We start from the raw sequence: 21,388 nt of genomic DNA on the forward strand, positions 1-21,388 counted from the left end.
ACATGTGTTTGGCTGGAGCTGGTTCTGTGTTTTTAGTCCAATTAGGGAAGGATTTTTAGTCCCTGGGTTTTTTGTAGCTGCTTCTCTCAGGCTGGGAGAATGGGTTAGGAAAAGACCAAAAAAAGAAAAAAGAAAAACCGCAGCGTACTTCACTCTCTGGCTCAGGAAATCCCAGTGTTAATGAAGCCGCCTGGGAAGGGGAGGGGAGGGTTCAGATAAATAGGAGAGAGTAGCACCCTGGAATATAGACAAAGTTACTTATCTTTCTTGGGATGACTGTTTTATCTGAGATTCCCGAGGGGCGTGTTGACTGTGTGTGCTGGCAGGGTAGAGATTGCCTGCGATGGTCAGGCCCGTGTCCTGTGCTCGTGCTGTCTCAGAAGCCGTGGTCAGTTCCTCCGCTCCCACTCCAAAGCCCAGCGCTAAGGTTCCCCAGCTGGGATGCCACACTCCAGGCTCCGAAACCAGTCACTGTCTCCCGGTGACTTCTCCTCCTGTCAGCCGCGTCACTGTGCTGCTGCGTGCACTGGCTGGGCTTCCCCTGAGGTCACTTCTGGGTGCTAGGGCTCAGTCCCTTGTTTGCATGTCCGAGGATGCCGTGCTCAGCTCCCCTGAGCCTAGTCCAAAGCCCGGTGCCAAGGTTTCCTGACTGGGACACTGGCTCCAGGCTCCGAAAACAGTCGCTGCTTCCCCGTGGTTGTTCATTCTCAGTCTCTGTCACTCAGGTGAACTCTTTATATCTGTTTTTGATGGTCAGAGTTCGTAGATTGTCATGTATGTGATCGATTCACTTGTTTTTCCGAGTCTTTGTTGTAAGAGGGATCCGAGGTAGCTTCTACCTAGTCAGCCATATTGGCCCCGCCTCTTCCACCCCTCATTTTTGAATGACAACTTTGCTGGCTGAAGACTTCTTAGTGGCAGTTGGTTTTCTTCAGTGTTTCATATATATATCATTCCATTTTCTTCTGGCCTCCAGGGTTTCTGAGGAGAAATCCACGCTAATTATGCTGGATTTTTGATAAGTTGTATTGTGCTTTTCTCTTGTTGCTTTCTGAATTCTCTCTTTGGTTTTCAAGAAATTGACTATGATGTGTTTCAGAGTGGACATCGTTGTATTTCTTCTGTTTGTAGTTTGTATAGCTGCCTGTATTTGCAGGCTTTTTCCTTATTCATGTGTGGAAAATTCTCTATGATTATCTCTTGGAAAATTCTTTCTATGATGTTATTATTATCATGCTGCTCTGGAATTTCAAAAGTTCTAATGTTAGATTTCTTAATTGAATCCCACATTTCCATTATGCTTTGTTTGGTTTTCTTTGTTCTTTTCTCTTGTTTCCCTTGAGTCTTAATAAATTCAATTACTCTGTGTTCTAATTCTCTTATTCTGTCTTCTGTCTGCTCCTATAGATTGTTGGATGTTTCTCTTCTATTTTCTAATTCAATTATTTTATTTTTCAGTTCCAATATTTCTGTGTGTGTGTTTCCAATAAATTTATTTTGAATCTCATTTTGTTTCCTGGCCTCCCTCAGTTTGTTTTCTGAGTGTTCTTTTCTTTCCTTACACATATTTAACTCTGTTGTCTGAAAGCATCCTGTTTTTTCCACTATCCTGATCTCCATAGTAGAAGTTACCACTTCTTCATGTTTTGATTAGACCGTTTTCTTGTGTAATTATGTATGTTTTCTTATTTTTTGCAGAATGTGAGGTATTTTAATATCTTTTTGTGATATTCTGAAATGTGAAGTTTTCTGTATTTCAAGGCATTTTTTTTCTTAAGTTTGCCCACATTATCTTTTCCTAAGTTCCACTAGAGGGCATTCTGGCCCTTTGTTTCTTTCAGCACTGAGTGAACAGTTCTGTCTAAGGATTCATCTCTGTTACTATAGGGTCACAATGAGTCAGAACCAACTCAACAGCCACAGGTTTTTGTTTGTTTGTTTGTTTGTTTTATCGGGTTTTAGTTTGTCTCCACAGGTTTTAGGTGTTTTAAAAAATTTTAAATCTCTGAGCTCTTACTCTGACTGGTTTTCCCTGTGGTTGTTGGCTTTATTGGTATGTGAGGGTCCCTCTGCCTTCAGTGGATTTGGCTGAGCCTTCCTCAGATGACCGTACTCTTGGGGCTGGATTCCCTCACTTGCCTTTGTAGGGTTGGGACATAGCTTTCCCACTGTGATTAACTGAGCATGTGCAGTACTTTTTCTGCTTGCCATGGATGGAAATAGTGGTTCTTGGGCTTCCTGAAGTACATTGGGTGTGCTGTATGTCCTTCCTTCACAGGCAGCAATGAGTTGGTTCTCCATGGTGTCTAGTTGTGTGTATGTTGTTTTCCACTGTGTTGCCTTTTTTCTGTATTTTTCTTGCCCTCATTGATGGTTGGGTTCTGTGACTCAGGGTTCTAGTGCTTGCTGGGCTCAGATGTTATCAATATTCACTAGCACTCACAGCATCATGGTTTCCCTGTGCTCCTTCCCAAATGTGTGTCTTGTGAATTCCCTTAGCTAATCTGCACCACCTTAATTGAACTACATTTTCCCAATTTAGCTCCTGTCCTGGGTTCTTTGACCAGGAAGTTGCCTGTCTTAATTACAAAATGACCCAGCAAGCCAAGTCCAAAGGATGCCAGTGGCCAGAAACTCCCAGTTTCTCTGCTGAACCTGATCCTCTCTCGCATTTTGGAACTCACCTCAGCTCTCGAACATGTCAATTGTCATCTGCAACTCTGAGATCTCAGTCTGTATCTGTTATTATTCGTTGTTCTTTGGTTAGCTGTAGGGTGATAAGTGGGGCCGACTGTTTATTGTGCGATCTTGCCCTGCCTCTCTTGAACCATCAGTCTTTTGGCTACTAGTTGAGCATCTAACCATTTGAGTTATTCCAGGAGTCTTCATTCAACACATTCTAAGTTTTTATTCCATTGCTTTTATATTTTATGACTCAGGGTCCTTTTAAGAAGGAAGGGAGGAATTGGGGGCCAAGATGGCAGGGTAGTCAGATGCTTCTGGTGATCCTTCCTACAACAAAGACACCCCCCCCAAAAAAAACAGTGAATTGATTATATATATGACAAGTAGGAACCCTGAACACAAAGGTAATGTTAAGAAATTGGACTGAGTGACAAGGAGGGAGAGACAATGCAGAAGGAGCGAGGAGTTGCTGAGCCCACAGCAGCACCTCAGCCCTGAGCCCTCAGCATGACTGCAGTAGGGCTGATTGTATTTTTTGGGGACACGGCTGCTTCAGCAAAAAAGTGGCCCACCCCGACTCTGTGGCATGCCTGTAGTGGGGCTGGCCATGGCATTTAGGACACGGCAGCTTCAGTGAAACAAGACAAGCACAAGACACAGCCCTAACCCCCTGGGACGATCTTGGCTGAGACCCAGCCAGCACACATAGGCTACACACACCTCTGGAATCTGAGATAAAACAGCACTCTTGGCACAAGATAAGTGATTTTGCCTAATTTACCTTGAGGATCTAATAGCTCCTCCTTTTGAAAGAACCATCTCCTATCCATCTGATCCCTCCTCCCTCAGCCACATCTGGCTTCATTAACAGTTTGTTCCTTGGGGCTGAGATAGGTGCTGCTGCACTCCCTGAGCCATTCCCGTGGCCTTGGAGGAGGAACAAATTAACAAGCAGGGGAAATATACTCTGTCAATTCCTCTCATCTGGAAACGCAGAGCAGAAGTGGCTCCTGTCCAGGCGCAAGCAATCCACAGACTTTGTCTTTCACCCCTTTACGGATCCAGGTGGCTCCACTACGCCAGATAGGATCTGGCTGTTATATTGCAAGGGTAAATCTGTTTGAGGCCTGACTGTAACTGTTTCAGCTGTGTGGTAGAGAGGCAGGTATTGGACATTTGATACCGCTCTGCATACTGAACAGGGCCTTCACCTACCCACAGCAGAGGCCTGAGGACTGGAGGCTCTAACCACACCACCTAGCCACCAGGAAAGAGCTCCAAGGATGAGTCGTGCCTACCAGTACTTACAGGTAAAAACATTGGCTGTCTATGGTGTGCGGCAGAGCCCACCCACCAAAGCACTCTAGAAAACAGGGATGTGTCGTCCTCACAGAAATTCAGGGGAAGGTTGTCAGCCCCCTGCCTTCCTCATATTGTGACCCCCTGCTGCTACCAGAAACCTGTGCATACACCAATCACTGCTGCTCCTCTAAGGTAGTAGGTGAGAGCCTATGCCACACACTACGTGCATGACTATCAGGACACCTAAGCTGAATCTATACAAGAATAGTGAGTGGACTCCTAGACTCATATACCTGGTAACAGGTATCTGGTAACAGGACATTAATGCTTCAAAGGCTCCAATAATCTGGTTAGCTCACTCTAGTAGCCCATTGGGGTATATCAAAATACAACAAAGCAAGAAACTAGGACACAGTGAGCAAACATAAAACAAATTAATACAATAACTTATAGATGTCTTGGAGACAACAATTGATATCAAATTACATAAAGAACCAGGCCATGGGAGGTGGGGCCAAGATGGCAGAATAGACAGATGCTTCCAGTGAGCTCTTTTACAACAAAGACCTGAAAAACAAGTGAAATGAGTATATTTATGACAAGCTAGGAGCACTGAACAACAAAAGCAAGCTTAGAAAATGAACTGAGGAGCAGGGGGAGGAAGAGACAGTTCAGGAATGAAGAGGAGTTACCACACCTGAATTACTGGAGCCCTAGGGCACCATTCCCAGAAGTGGCTGTGGTGGCATGGTACTAGCGTTCAGCTGCAGTTTCCTCAGGGAGAAGCAGCCAGCCATACAGCCTACTCACACCTCCGGAACCAGAGAAGAATGCTCTCAGCAAAAGCTAAGTACTTGCATATATTTTATCATGCCCGCCCCCACCTGGCTCCTAAGCCAGCTTCAACAGCTGATTTCCCTGGGCCTGAAATAGGCCCTGCTGAGCATCGAGAGCCATCCTCCCAGCCTTGGAGAAGGAATAAATTTGCAATTGGGGAAAAAGATAATTTGTCAGCTCCATTAACTGGGGAGTTCAGGACAGAATTGGCTCCTATCCAGGCATAAGTGGTCCTTTCCCCTCTGTATGAATCTGTGTGGGCCTATTTCAGGAGAATAGGCCCTAGTTGGCAGACTACAACTGTTTCAGCTGTGCAGTGGAGAGGTGAGTGTTTGATGTTTGACACTGCTTTGCCTATAAAACAGGGTCCTCACCTACCCACCTCAGGATCCTAAGAACCTGTGGCTCCGCTCAGGCCACCCAGCCACCTGTGACAGGGGCACAAGGATAACTGGTACCTCCCAGTCCTTACAACCAAAAACATTGGGTGCCCATGGCCCATCTGCAGAACCCACCTACCTGTATGCTGTAGGGAACAGGGACACGCTTTCCTCAGAGATACCTGGGGGACAATTCTCAGTCCGCTGCCTTGTTCAGTGTGACCCTCTGCTGCAACCAGATACCGGTACCTTCACCAATCACCCCTGCCCCTTTAAGGCTGTAAGACAGAGCCTGTACCACACACTATATGATCAGCTACCTGGACACCTAAGCAGAATTCATACAAGAAAACCGAATGGACTCCTAGACTGATATACATGCTAGCAGCTCTAGCTATCTGGGGACAGGACATCAGAGCTCCAAAGGGGAAAATAATCAAGCTAGCTCACTCAAGCAACCCATTTGGGCATATCAAAACCAAACAAAGAAAGAAGCTACTGCACAGTAAGCAAACATAAAATAAACTAATGCAATAACTTATAGATGGCTCAGAGACAACAGTCAATATAAAGTCACAAAAAGAAACAGAGCATGATTGCCTCAACAAACTCTCAAAACAAAGAATCAAGGGACCTTCTAGATGAAAGTGCATTCCTGGAATTACCAGAGGTAGAATACAAGAGACTAATATAGAGAACCCATCAAGACATCAGGAAGGAAATCAGCCAATACACAGAACAAGCCAAGGAACACACAGATAAAGCAACCAAAGAAATTAAAAGGATTGTTCAGGAACATAATGAAAAATTTAATAAGCTGGAAAAATCCATAGACAGCAATCTGAAATTCAGCAGATTAGCAATAAAATTACAGAAGTAGACAACTCAATACAAAGAGGAGTAGAATTGAGCAAGTGGGAGGCAGAATTTGTAAACTTGAAGATAAAACACTTGGCACCAATATATTTGAAGAAAAATCAGATAAAAGAATTAAAAAAAAAAAAAAAAGAAGAAACCTTAGGAATCATGTGGGACTCTATCAAGAAAAATAACGTACAAGTCATTGGAGTACCAGAACAGGAAGGGATAACAGAAAATACAGGGAGAATTTTTGAAGATTTAATGTCAGAAAACTTCCCTGATATTGTGAAAGAAGAGAAGATATCTATCCAAGATGCTCATCGAACTCCACATAAGGTAGATTTTAAAACAAAGTCACCAAGACATATTATAATCAAACTTGTGAAAACCAAAGATAAAGAGAACATTTTAAAAGTAGCTAGAAATAAATGAAAAGTCACCTAAAAAGGAAAGTCAATAAGAAAAAGCACAGACTATTGGCCAAAATCATGCAAGCAAGAAGGCAGTGGGATGACTCATATAAAAAATAGAAAGAAAAAAAAATTGCCAGCCAAGAATCATATATCCAGCAAAACTGTCTCTCAAATATATTTCCAGGTAAACTGAAGTTTAAGGAATTCATAAAAACCAAACCAAAAACTACAAGAAATACTAAAGCTAGTTCTTTGGTTAGAAAATCAATAATATCAGGTATCAACCCAAGACTAGAACACTGGGCAGAGCAATCAAAAGTCAACCCAGACAGGGAAATCACAAAACTAAATCAAGATTTAAAAAAATGCTCAAAACAGGAAAACTGTGATGTTATGTGAAAAAGACGATATTAAAACATTAAAACAATAAAGAGGGACTAAGAAATGTAGTCATAGATCTTGCATATGGAGAGAAAGATAAAGTGATTCAAAGAAATAAAACTTAGGTTTAAATTTAGAAAAATAGGGGGGGCCAAGATGGCTGGCTAGGTAGACGCTACCTCAGATCCCTCTTGCAACAAAGACTCGGAAAAACAAGTGAATCGATCACATACATGACAATCTATGAACCCTGAACCACAAACACAGATTTAAAGAGTTGACCTGAGTGACAGAGACAGAGAACGAACAACTACGGGGAAGCAGTGACTGTTTTCGGAGCCTGGAGCCAGCGTCCCAGTCAGGTAACCTTGGCGCAGGGCTTAGGACTGGGTGCAGGGGAGCTGAACACAATATCTTGTGATGGCGCAAACACGGGTCGCAGCCCTACCCCCCTGAACTGACCCCGGGAGGGGGCCCAGCTGGTCCGCGTGGGTGGTGTGGCGATGCGGCTGGCTGGTGCGAGGAGAAGTTCCCAGGAGGCAGTGACTGGTTTTGGAGCCGGGAGTGCAGTGTCCCAGCCGGGGAACCTTGGCGCCAGGCTTCAGACTGGGCACAGGGGAGCTGAACACGGCATCCGGTCATGATGCAAACACGGGGCGCAGCCCTACTCCCCTGAACTAACCACGGGAGGGGGCCCAGCCGGTCCACGGAGGCGGTGGGGTGACGCGGCTGGCCGCCGAGAAGTCCCTGGGAGACAGCGACTGATTTTGAAGCCGGAAGTGCAGCGTCCCAGCAGGGGAACCTTGATGCTGGGCTTTGGACTGGCAGCGGAGGATCTGATCGCGGCTTCAGCGGGCCAGACCCTTGGGGACAATCTCCACACAGCCAGCACACATAGGTGACATGACCGTCGGGAATCTCAGATAAAATAGTCACCCCAAGCAAGATAAGCAATTTTGGCTATATTCTGCAGTGTTACTCTCTCCTGTTTTTCTGAACCCTCCCCTCCCCTTCCGAGGCAGCTTCATTAACATTGGAACTTCCTGAGCCAGAGGGAGAATGGCTCCGGCTCCGCGGCTTTCCTTTTCCCTTTTTTTTTTTTTTCGTCTTTTCCTAACCCATTCTTCTGGCCTGAGAGAAGCAGCTACAAAAAACCCAGGGACCAAAAATCCTTCCCTAATTGGACTAAAAACACAGAACCAGCTCCAGCCAAGCATATATGATCCAAATCTCAGGCTTTCATCCTTACAGGGAACAAGGTGGCTGTTACAATGCAAAGGCAGTTCTGATAGGGATCTGACTGCATTTTTTTAGCGGATTTACTGGAAAAACAAGTTTCCCAGGTCTAATATCTTATTCAACAGAGCCCTAACTGACCCACAACAGGGAACTGAGGGCTGAAGCTCCCCCCAGACCACCTAGCCTCCCGCCTTAGGGGTCTAAGTAGGGTGACACCTACCAATCAGTAGAGGTACTTGCATTGAGGGCCTAAGGTACAGCTGCAGAGCCCTCCCACCGAGGTGCTATAGGAATAGAGACACACCCACCTTACTGACACTTGGGGGAAGCCTGTCAGCATCCTGCCGACCCTGGAGTGTGAACCCCAGCTGCTACTAGAATCTGGTGCACACAACTATCACCACTACTTCTCAAGGTGGATAGGTGTTAGGGTGCAGCACACACTTGATGACCCAAAATCAGATTCTACTCAAGAATAGTGAATAGACTCAGGCATGTATATCTGGCAGCAGCCCAAACCAGCTGGTAATAGGTCATAAGTAAGTCAAGGGCTACAACAAACAAGACAGCACAATCTAGTAGCCCATCCACGTATACTGAAAGAAAACAAAACAAGATAAGACTCAGTGAGCAAATATGGAATAAATCATTACTATATCATAGTGATGGCTCGGAGACAGCAGTCGCTATCAAACCACGTAAAGAAGCAGACCATGACAGTTTCTACAACCACCCAAACAAAAGAATCAAAATCTTCCCCAAATGAAGATACAATCCTGGAATTATCAGATACAGAATATAAAAAACTAATTTACAGAATGCTTCAAGACATCAGGGATGACCTCAGAAATGAAATAAGGCAAACTGCAGAAAAAGCCGAGGAACACACTGATAAAACAGCTGAAGAACTCAAAAAGATTATTTAAGAACATAGTGGAAAAATTAATAAGTTGCAAGAATCCATAGAGAGACAGCATTCAGAAATCCAAAACATTAACAATAAAATTACAGAATTAGACAAGGCAATAGGAAGTCAGAGGAGCAGACTCGAGCAATTAGAATGTAGAGTGGGAAATCTGGAGGACCAGGGAATTAACACCAACATAGCTGAAAAAAAATCAGATAAAAGAATTAAAAAAAAAAAGAAGAAACCCTAAGAATCATGTGGGACTCTATCAAGAAGGATAACTTGCGTGTGATTGGAGTCCCAGAACAGGGAGGGAGGACAGAAAACACAGAGAAAATAGTCGAAGATCTGCTGACAGAAAACTTCCCTGACATCATGAAAGACGAAAGGATATCTATCCAAGATGCTCATCGAACCCCATTTAAGATTGATCCAAAAAGAAAAACACCAAGACATATTATCATCAAACTTGCCAAAACCAAAGATAAAGAGAAAATTTTAAAAGCAGCCATGGAGAAAAGAAAGGTCTCCTACAAAGGAGAATCAATAAGTTCACACTAGCCAGCAGAAACCATGCAGGCAAGAAGGCAATGGGATGATATATATAGAGAACTGAAGGAGAAGAACTGCCAGCCAAGGATCATATACCCAGCAAAACTCTCTCTGAAATATGGAGGCGAAATGAAGATATTTACAGATAAACACAAGCTTAGAGAATGTGCAAAAACCAAATCAAAGCTACAAGAAATACTAAAGGAAATTGTTTGGTCAGAAAACTACTAATATCAGATACCAGCACAACAGAAGGTCACGGAACAGAACATCCTGATATCAACTCAAATAGGGAAATCACAAAAACAAATTAACATTAATTAAAAAAAAAATGCTGAAAACGGGGAATCATTGAAGTCAATATGTAAAAGATCACAAAAATCAAAAAGAGGGACTAAATACAGGTGGCATAGAACTGCCATATGGAGAGGGATACAAGGCGATATAGGACAATACGAGTTAGCTTTTTACTTAGAAAAGTAGGGGTAAATATTAAGGTAACCACAAAGAGGTATAACAACTCCATAACTCAAAATAAAAGCCAAGAAAAACGTAACGACTCAACAAACATAAAGTGAAATACCATGAAAATGAGGATCTCACAATTTACAAAGAAAAACATCTCAGCACAAAAAAGAAAGTGGAAAAATGAAATTGGCAACAACACACATAAAAAGGCTTCAAAATGACAACACTAAACACATACTTATCTATAATTACGCTGAATGTGAATGGACTAAATGCACCAATAAAGAGACAGAGAGTCCCAGACTGGATAAAGAAACACAATCCATCTATATGCTTCCTACAAGAGACACACCTTAGACTTAGAGACACAAACTAAAACTCAAAGGATGAAAAAAAATATATCAAGCAAATAATAAGCAAAAAAGAAGAGGAGTAGCAATATTAATTTCTGACAAAATGGACTTTAAACTTATATCCACCACAAAGGATAAAGAAGGACACTACATAATGATAAAAGGGACAATTGATCAGGAAGATATAACCATATTAAATATTTATGCACCCAGTGACAGGGCTGCAAGATACATAAATCAAATTTTAACAGAACTGAAAAGTGAGATAGACACCTCCACAATTATAGTAAGAGACTTCAACACACCACTTTCGGAGAAGGACAGGACATTCAGTAAAAAGCTCAATAGAGACACGGAAGACCTAATTACAACAATCAACGAACTTGACCTCATTGACTTATACAGAACTCTCCACCCAACTGCTGCGAAGTATGCTTTTTTTTCTAGCGCACATGGACCATTCTCTAGAATAGACCACATATTAGGTCATAAAACAAACCTTTGCAGAATCCAAAACATCGAAATATTACAAAGCATCTTCTCAGACCACAAGGCAATAAAACTAGAAATCAATAACAGAAAAACTAGGGAAAAGAAATCAAATACTTGGAAACTGAACAATACCCTTCTGAAAAAAGACTGGGTTATAGAAGACATTAATGAGGGAATAAGGAAATTCATAGAAAGCAACGAGAATGAAAATACTTCCTATCAAAACCTCTGGGACACAGCAAAAGCAGTGCTCAGAGGCCAATTTATATCGATAAATGCACACATACATAAAGAAGAAAGAGCCAAAATCAGAGAACTGTCCCTACAACTTGAACGAATAGAAAGTGAGCAACAAAAGAATCCATCAGGCACCAGAAGAAAACAAATAATAAAAATTAGAGCTGAACTAAATGAATTAGAGAACAGAAAAACAATTGAAAGAATTAACAATGCCAAAAGCTGGTTCTTTGAAAAAATTTAAAAAAATGATAAACCATTGGCTAGCCTGACTAAAGAAATACAGGAAAGGAAACTAATAACCCGAATAAGAAACGAGAAGGGCCACATCACAACAGACCCAACTGAAATTAAAAGAATCATATCAGAGTATTACGAAAAATTGTACTCTAACAAATTTGAAAACCTAGAAGAAGTGGATGAATTCCTGGAAAAACACTACCTACCTAAACTAACACAATCAGAAGTAGAACAACTAAATAGACCCATAACAAAAAAAGAGATTGAAACGGTAATCAAAAAACTTCCCCCCCCCCCAAAAAAAAAGCCCTGGCCCGGATGGCTATACTGTAGAGTTCTACCAAACTTTCAGAGAAGAGATAACACCAATACTACTAAAGCTATTTCAAAGCATAGAAAATGGCGGAATACTACCCAACTCATTCTATGAAGCCACCATCTCCCTGATACCAAAACCAGGTAAAGACATCACAAAAAAAGAAATTTACATACCTATATCCCTCATGAACATAGATGCAAAAATCCTCAACAAAATTCTAGCCAATAGAATTCAACAACATATCAAAAAAATAATTCACCAAGACCAAGTGAGATTTATACCAGGTATGCAAGGCTGGTTTAATATTAGAAAAACCATTAATGTAATCCACCATACAAATAAAACAAAAGACAAAAAACACATGATCTTATCAATTGATGCAGAAAAGGCATTTGACAAAGTCCAACACCCATTTATGAAAAAACTCTCACCAAAATAGGAATTGAAGGAAAATTCCTCAACATAATAAAGGGCGTCTATACAAAGCCAACAGCCAACATCACTCTAAATGGAGAGAGCCTGAAAGCATTTCCCTTGAGAACGGGAACCAGACAAGGATGCCCTTTATCACCGCTCTTATTCAGCATTGTGCTAGAAGTCCTAGCCAGAGCAATTAGGCTAGACAAAGAAATAAAGGGCATCCGGATTGGCAAAGAGAAAGTAAAATTATTTTTATTTGCAGATGACATGATCTTATACACAGAAAACCCCAAGGAATCCTCCAGAAAACTACTGAAACTAATAGAAGAGTTTGGCAGTGTCTCAGGTTATAAGGTAAACGTACAAAAATCACTTGGATTCCTCTACATCAACAAAAAGAACATTGAAGAGGAAATCACCGAATCAATACCATTCACAGTAGCCCCCAAGAAGATAAAATACTTAGGAATAAATCTTACCAAAGATGTAAAAGACCTATACAAAGAAAACTACAAAGCTCTACTACAAGAAATTAAAAAGGACATACTTAAGTGGAAAAACATACCTTGCTCATGGATAGGAAGACTTAACACAGTAAAAATGTCTATTCTACCAAAACCCATGTATACATACAATGCACTTCCGATCCAAATTCCAATGTCATTTTTTAAGGTGTTAGAGAAACAAATCACCAACTTCATATGGAAGGGAAAGAAGCCTCAGATAAGCAAAGCATTACTGAAAAAGAAGAGGAAAGTAGGAGGCCTCACTCTACCTGATTTCAGAACCTATTATACAGCCACAGTAGTCAAAAGATCCTCGTACTGGTACAACAACAGACACATAGACCAGTGGAACAGAATTGAGAACCCAGATATTAAATCCATCCACATATGAGCAGCTGATATTTGACAAAGGCCCAGTGTCAGTTAATTGGGGAAAAGATAGTCTTTTTAACAAATGGTGCTGGCATAACTGGATATCCATTTGCAAAAAAATGAAACAGGACCCATACCTCACACCATGCACAAAAACTAACTCCAAGTGGATCAAAGACCTAAACATAAAGACTAAAATGATAAAGATCATGGACGAGAAAATAGGGACAACCTTAGGAGCCCTAATACAAGGCATAAACAGAATACAAAACATTACCAAAAATGACGAAGAGAAACCCGATAACTGGGAGATCCTAAAAATCAAACACTTATGCTCATCTAAAGACTTCACCAAAAGAGTAAAAAGACCACCTACAGACTGGGAAAGAATTTTCAGCTATGACATCTCCGACCAGCGCCTGATCTCTAAAATCTATATGATTCTGTCAAAACTCAACCAGAAAAAGACAAACAACCCAATCAAGCAGTGGGCAAAGGATATGAACACACACTTCGCTAAAGAAGATATTCAGGCAGCTAACAGATACATGAGAAAATGCTCTCGATCATCAGCCATTAGAGAAATGCAAATTAAAACTACGATGAGATTCCATCTCACTCCAACAAGGCTGGCATTAATCCAAAAAACACCAAATAATAAATGTTGGAGAGGCTGCGGAGAGATTGGAACTCTTATACACTGCTGGTGGGAATGTAAAATGGTACAACCACTTTGGAAACCTATCTGGCGTTATCTTAAACAGTTAGAAATAGAACTACCATACAACCCAGAAATCCCACTCCTCGGAATATACCCTAGAGAAATAAGAGCCTTCACACAAACAGGTATATGCACACCCATGTTTATTGCAGCTCTGTTTACAATAGCAAAAAGCTGGAAGCAACCAAGGTGTCCATCAATGAATGAAATGTTAAATAAATTGTGGTATATTCACACAATGGAATACTACACGTCAATAAAGAACAGTGACGAATCTGTGAAACATTTCATAACATGGAGGAACCTGGAAGGCATTATGCTGAGCGACATTAGTCAGAGGCAAAAGGACAAATATTGTATAAGACCACTATTATAAGATCTTGAGAAATAGTATAAACTGAGAAGAACACATACTTTTGTGGTTACAAGGTGGGGAGGGAGAGAGGGTGGGAGAGGGTTTTTACTGATTAATTAGTAGATAAGAACTGCTTTAGGTGAAGGGAAGGACAATACTCAATACATGGAAGGTCAGCTCAACTGGACTGGACCAAAAGCAAAGAAGTTTCTGGGATAAACTGAATGCTTCAAAGGTCAGCGGAGCAATGCCAGGGGTTTGGGGACCATGGTTTAAGGGGACTTCTAAGTCAATTTGCAAAATAATTCTATTATGAAAACATTCTGCACCCCACTTTGAAATGTGGCTTCTGGGGTCTTAAATGCTAACAAGCGGCCATCTAAGATGGATCAATTGGTCTCAACCCACCTGGATCAAAGGAAAATGAAGAACACCAAGATCACACGATAACTAAGAGCCCAAGAGACAGAAAGGGCCACATGAACCAGAGACCTACATCATCCTGAGACCAGAAGAACTAGCTGGTGCCCGGCCACAATCGATGACTGCCCTAACAGGGAGCACCACAGAGAACCCCTGAGGGAGCAGGAGATCAGTGGGATGCAGACCCCAAATTCTCACAAAAAGACCATACTTAATGGTCTGACTGAGACTAGAGGATCCCGGCAGTCATGGTCCCCAAACCTTCTGTTGGCACAGGACAGGAACCATTCCCGAAGACAACTCATCAGACATGAAAGGGACTGGACAGTGGGTAGGAGAGAGATGGTGATGGAGAGTGAGCTAATTATATCAGGTGGACACTTGAGACTGTGTTGGCATCCCTGTCTGGAGGGGGGATGGGAGGATAGAGAGAGTTGGAAGTTGGCAAAATTGTCACGAAAGGAGAGACTGGAATGGCTGACTCATTAGGGGGAGAGCAAGTGGGAGTAAGGTGTAAGGTGTGTATAAACTTATATGTGACAGTCTGACTTGATTTGTAAACGTTCACTTGAACCTCAATAAAAGTTAATTAAATAAATAAATTTAGAAAAATAGGAGGTAAATAGTAAGGTAGCCACAAAGCAGACAAACTATCCTATGCATTAAAAAATAGAGACTCAGCAGAAACAAAATCAACAAGGAGCAATATATAAAGATATTCTACTCAGCACATAAAATCAAGTGGGAAAAAGAAACTGTCAACACACAAAAAAAGACATCAAATTGACAGCACTAAACTCATACCTATCCATAATTACACTGGATATAAATGGACTAAATGCACCAAAAAAGAGACAGAGAGTGGTAGAATGGATTAAAAAACATGATCTGCCTATATCCTGCCTACAAGAGACACACCTTAGACTTAGACACAAACTGAACTCAAAGGATGGAAAAAAAAATATCAAGCAAACAACAATCAAAAAAGAGCAAGAGTGGTACTATTAATTTCACACAAAATATACTTTAAAGTTAAATGCATCACCAAGGATAAGAAAGGACAGTCTGTAATGATTACAGGGACAGTATACCAGGAGGATATAACCATATTGAATATTTATGCACCCAGTTGTAGGGCTGCAAGAACACAAAACAAACTCTATCCGCTTTGAACAGTGAGAAAAACAGCTACACAATAATAGTAGGAGACTTCAACACACCACTTTCAGTGAAGGACAGGACATCCAGAAGAAGCTCAATACAGACGGGGAAGATCTAAATGCCGCAGTCAACCAACTTGACCTATAGACATATAAACTACAGTCCACCCAACAGCAGACAAGTATACTTTCTTTTCTAGTGAACATGGAACATACTCTAGAATAGACCACATATTAGGTCATAAAACAAGCCTTAGTAAAATCCAAAACAGTGAAATATTATAAAGCATCTTCTGTGAGCATAAGACCATAAAAGTAGAAATCAATGACAGAAAAAGCACAGAAAGAAATCAAACAATTGGAAATTGAACAATACCCTGCTCAAAAACATTAAGGATGGAATAAAGAAATTCATAGAATCCAATGAGAATGAAAACATTTCCTATCAGAACCTTCAGGACACAGTGAAAGCAGTGTGCAGGGGTCGATTCATATCAATAAATGCACACATCCAAAAAGAAGAAGGGCCCAAATCAAAGAATTATCCCTACAACTTGAACAAATAGAAAGAGAGCAAGAAAAGAAACCCTCAGGCAAAAGAAGAGGAGAAATAATAAAAATTAGAGAAGAACTAAATGAAATGGAAAACAGGAAAACAATTGAAAGAATTAACAAGACCAAAAGCTGAAAAAAATCAACAAAATTGATAAACCATTGGCCAAACTGACAAAAGAGAAACAGGAGAGGAAGAAAATAATCCGAACAAGAAATGTGATGGGTGATATGACAGCAGACCCAAATGAAATTAAAAGAATCATATCAGATTACTATCAAAAATTGTACTCTAACAAATTTGAAAACCTAGAAAATGGATGGATTCCTAGAAACACGCTACCTACCTAAACTGACAAAAACAGGGGTAGTACAACTAAATAGACCCATAACAAAAGAAGAGATTGAAACGGTAATCAAAAAACTCCTAACAACAACAACAAAAAAGCCCTGGCCCGGGCAGCTTCACTGCAGAGTTCTACCAAACGTTCAGAGAAGAGTTAACACTGCTACTACTAAAGGTATTTCAAAGCATAGAAAATGACGGAATACTCCCAAACTCATTCTATGAAGCCAGCATATCCCTAATACCAAAACCAGGTAAAGACAACACAAAAAAGGAAATTACGGACCTATATCCCTCATGAACTTAGATACAAAAATCCTCAACAAAATTCTAGCCAAAAGAATTCAACAACATATTAAAAAAATAATTCACCATGACCCAGTGGGATTCAAACTAGGTATGCAGAGATGGTTCAACATTAGAAAGACAATTAATGTAATCCACCACATAAATAAAAGACAAGAATCACATGATTTTATCAATTGATGCAGAAAGGCATTTGACAAGGTTCAACACTCATTCATGATAAAAACTCTCACCAAAATAGGAATTGAAGGAAAATTCCTGAACATAATAAGGGGCATTTATACAAAGCCAACAGCTAACATCTTCCTAACTGGAGAGAGACTGAAAGCATTCCCCTTGAGAATGGGAACCAGACAAGGATGCCCTTTATCACCACTCTTATTCAACATTGTGCTGGAGGTCCTAGCCAGAGTGATTAGGCTAGATAAAGAAATAAAGGGCATCCAGATTGGCAAGAAAGAAGTAAAAGTATCTCTGTTTGCAGATGACATTAACTTATACCAGAAAATTCTAAGGAATCCTCAAGAAAACTACTGAAAATAATGGAGGATTTCAGCAGAGTATTAGGATACAGGATAAACATACAAAAATCAGTTGGATTCTTCTACACCAACAAAAAGAATATCAAGGAGGAAATCACCAAATCAATGCCATTTACAGTAGCCCCCAAGAAGATAAAATACTTAGGAATAAATCTTACCAGAGATGTAGAAGACTTATACAAAGAAAACTACAGTACACTTCTGCAAGAAACCAAGAGAGACTTACATAAGTTGAAGAACATACCTTGCTCGTGGATAGGGAGACTTAACATTATAAAAATGTCTATTCTACCAAAAGCAATCTATAGATTTAATGCAATACCAATCCAAATTCCAATGACATTTTTTAATGAGATGGAGAAAAAAATCACCAGCTTCTTATGGAAGGGAAAGAGGCCTCAGGTAAGTAAAGCATTACTGAAAAAAGAACAACATGGGAGGGCTTAATCTACCGGATTTTAGAACCTATTATAGTGCCACAGTAGTCAAAACAGCCTGGTACTGGTTGAACAACAGATACGTAGACCGCTGGAACAGAATTGAGAATCCAGACAAAAGTCTGTCTACATATGAGCAGTTGATATTGACAAAGGTGCCAAACCAGTTAAATGGGAAAAAGACAGTCTCTTTAACAAATGGTGCTGGCATAACTGGATATCCATCTGCAAAAAAATGTAACAAGACCTATACCTCACACCATGCACAAAAATGAACTCAAAATGGATCAAAGACCCAAATATAAAATCTTCAAAGATAAAGATCTTGGAAGAAAAAATAAGGACATTAGGAGCTCTAATACATGGCTTAAACAGTGTACAAAACATTACTAACACTGCAGAAGAAAAAGTAGATAACTTAGAGCTCCTAAAATCAAACACCTATGCTCATTCAAAGACTTCACCAAAAGAGTAAAAAGATTACCTACAGACTGGGAAAAAGTTTTTAGCTATGGTATTTCTGATTAGCGCCTGATCTCTAAAATCTACATGATACTGTAAAAACTCAACTACAAAAAAGACCAATAGCCCAATTAAAAAATGGGCAAAAGATAAGACATTCAGGTAGCTAACAGATACACAAGGAAATGCTCACGATCTGCAGCCGTTAGAGAAATGCAAATCAAGACTACAGTGAGATTCCATCTCACTCCAACAAGGCTGGCATTAATCCAAAAAACATGAAATAAATGTTGGAGAGGTTGTGGAGAGAGTGGAACACTTATACACTGCTGGTGGGATGTAAAATTGTACAACTACTTTGAAAATCAATTTAGGGCTTCCTTAAAAAGCTAGAAATAGAACTACCATAAGGTCCAGCAACCCCACTCCTCAGAATAGATCCTAGAGAAATAAGATCCTTTACACAAACAGACATATGGACATCCATGTTCATTGCAGCACTGTTTACAATAGCAAAAAAATGGGAGCAACCAAGGTGCATATCAATGGAGGAATGGATAAATGAATTATGGTATATTCACAGGATGGAATACTACCTATCAATAAAGAACACTGATGAATCCGTGAAACACGTCATAACATGGAGGAATCTGGAAGGCATTATGCTGAGTGATTAGTCAGTTGCAAAAGGACAAGTATTGTATGACACCACTATATAAAAACTCAAGACATAGTTTAAATAGAGAAGAAAATATTCTTTGATGGTTACGAGAGGAGGGAGGGAGGGAAGAAGAGGGGGACTCACTGATTAGATAGTGGACAAGGACTAATTTAGGTGAAGGGAAAGAGAACACATAATCCAGGAGAGGTCAGCACAACTAGACTAAACCAAAAGTAAAGAAGTTTCCTGAATAAACCAATTGCTTTGAAGGTGAGCATAGCAGAGGTGGGGGTTTGGAGACTATGGTTTCAGGGGCCATCTAGGTCAATTGTCATAATAAAATCTATTAAGAAAACATTCTGCATTCCATTTTGAGAGTGGCATCTGGGGTCTTCAACAGTAGCATGTGGCCATCTAAGATGCATTAACTGGTCTCAACCCACCTGGAGCAAAGGAGAATGAAGAACACCAAAGACACAAGGTAATTATGAGCCCGAGTGACATAAAGGACCGCATAAATCAGAGACTATATCAGCCTGAGACCAGAATAACTAAATGGTGCCTGGGTACAACCAATGACTGCCATGATAGGGAATGCAACAGAGAATCCTTGAAGGAGCAGGGGAATAGTGGGATGCAGACCTCAAATTCTCATAAAAAGACCAGGCTTTATGCTCTGACTGAAACTTAAAGGACCCCGGAGGCCATGGCCCCCAGACCTTCTGTTAGCCCATGATAGGAACCATTCCCAAAGCCAACTCTTCAGACAGGGATTGGGCTGGACTGTAAAATAGAACATGATACTCGTGAGGAGTGAGCCTCTTGGATCAAGTAGACTTGTGAGACTATGTGGACAGCTGCTGTCTGGAGGGGAGATGGGAAGGCTGGGGGGGCAGAAGCTGGGTGAATGGCCATGGAAATCCAGGGCGGAGAGAAGGAATATGCTTCCCATTAAGGGGAGAGCAACAAGGAGTATATAGCAAGGTGTGTATTAGTTTTTGTATGAGAGACTGACTTGATTTGTAAAGTTTCACTTAAAGCACAATAAAAATAAAAATAAAAAAAAGAAGAGGAAAAATGCATATGGCACCCAGTTGTTGTTTTATAATATTTATTTGAAATAACAGTGATAAACTCATTACTTGCTTATATAAACATGGTTTTATGAAAATTCTGGTATCAAAAACAAGAGGTGAGTGGTGACATTGTTTTTAAATATCTCTTTAATAAGAAACAGCTGGATTCTCATATTAGCTTTTGCATGGTAGCATGTTTGAAAATATGCTTTTTAACCAGAAGTTGACTGTCATATGAATATCATAGAAGCATATGCAAGCTGGGAGACTTAACTTTGCCATTTAAAATTTTTTAATGCAGACTACCTTTTTTTGCTATGAAGAACAAATGGCTTAATGATTGCCTCGAGTTAACATAAAAGTTTAGATGATTGAGTCACCACTGTACTCTTTTCCTAGGGTCTTAGAATATATGTTTTCGCTCACTGGGGATTTACTAAAAGCCATGAGTGGGCTGGAGACACAAACATGCCTATGGGAAGACTTTTGTTCATCCAAAACCACACATTGACTCCTGTAGTTGAGTCTTATAGCTAGAGCCAGTGTTGTAAGGATAGTAATTTCCATGGTGATTTTGCTGCTGGTAATTTTGTCTTATAAAAAAAGGTACAATAAAAACTTTCTTAAAGAGACCTCCTATTATTTTGGCAGCACATGCATGCATAAACAGTATTTGCCATCAAGTATTGCAACCAGGCCTTTAAAAAAAAAAAAGACTTTTTAAGGAGGTAAAAAAAAGCCACTGTGGCTTGTGGCAACCATACTGAACAGGTTTAAGTATTTTCCCTTGCCAAATGTAGCAAGACACACACACAAGTGGATCTGTATTCTGCTACCTTAATGATATATCCTAGAATATAACATGCAAGAAACTAATATCTGGTAACTCTCCATGTTGAAAAAAAAAAAATGTGAGTGTATGTGGGGTACATGGAGATTGTTTTTAAAAGACAGATTTTCTTAGGAGAGAGCTGAAATTTCTTGATTTAAGTGAAAATATATTCAGATAAATCCAGCTTATGACTTCTTTAAGTCTATTCTGTGTGGAACTTAAATGAACCCGCAAGTCATACACAGCACAGACTAGCATCTCACACTTTCTTGAATATGCAGGGGCCACTGCTGTTCTACTTGCAGGAATGAGAAACATTTTATTTATAGCAGTTGTCATTTGTTGGCAGACAAATGTCTTAAAGTCATCTAGTTTAGAAATAGTGCCTATTCTGAGAATTTTGTTTGTTTTATTCTTCCTTGGTCTCTGACCATGTAAGAAAGGAATTAGAGAACTCAGTAAATAATCTTTGAGGTGAATAAACTAGAGCCAAGTTTCACTTTCTCAGACAAAACAGGTACTTTTTCATGTGTTGGCAGAGTTCGGGGCAA

The sequence above is a fragment of the Loxodonta africana genome, chromosome Y, assembly GCF_030014295.1.
Source record: "Loxodonta africana isolate mLoxAfr1 chromosome Y, mLoxAfr1.hap2, whole genome shotgun sequence".
In the NCBI taxonomy this organism is placed as follows: Eukaryota; Metazoa; Chordata; class Mammalia; order Proboscidea; family Elephantidae; genus Loxodonta; species Loxodonta africana.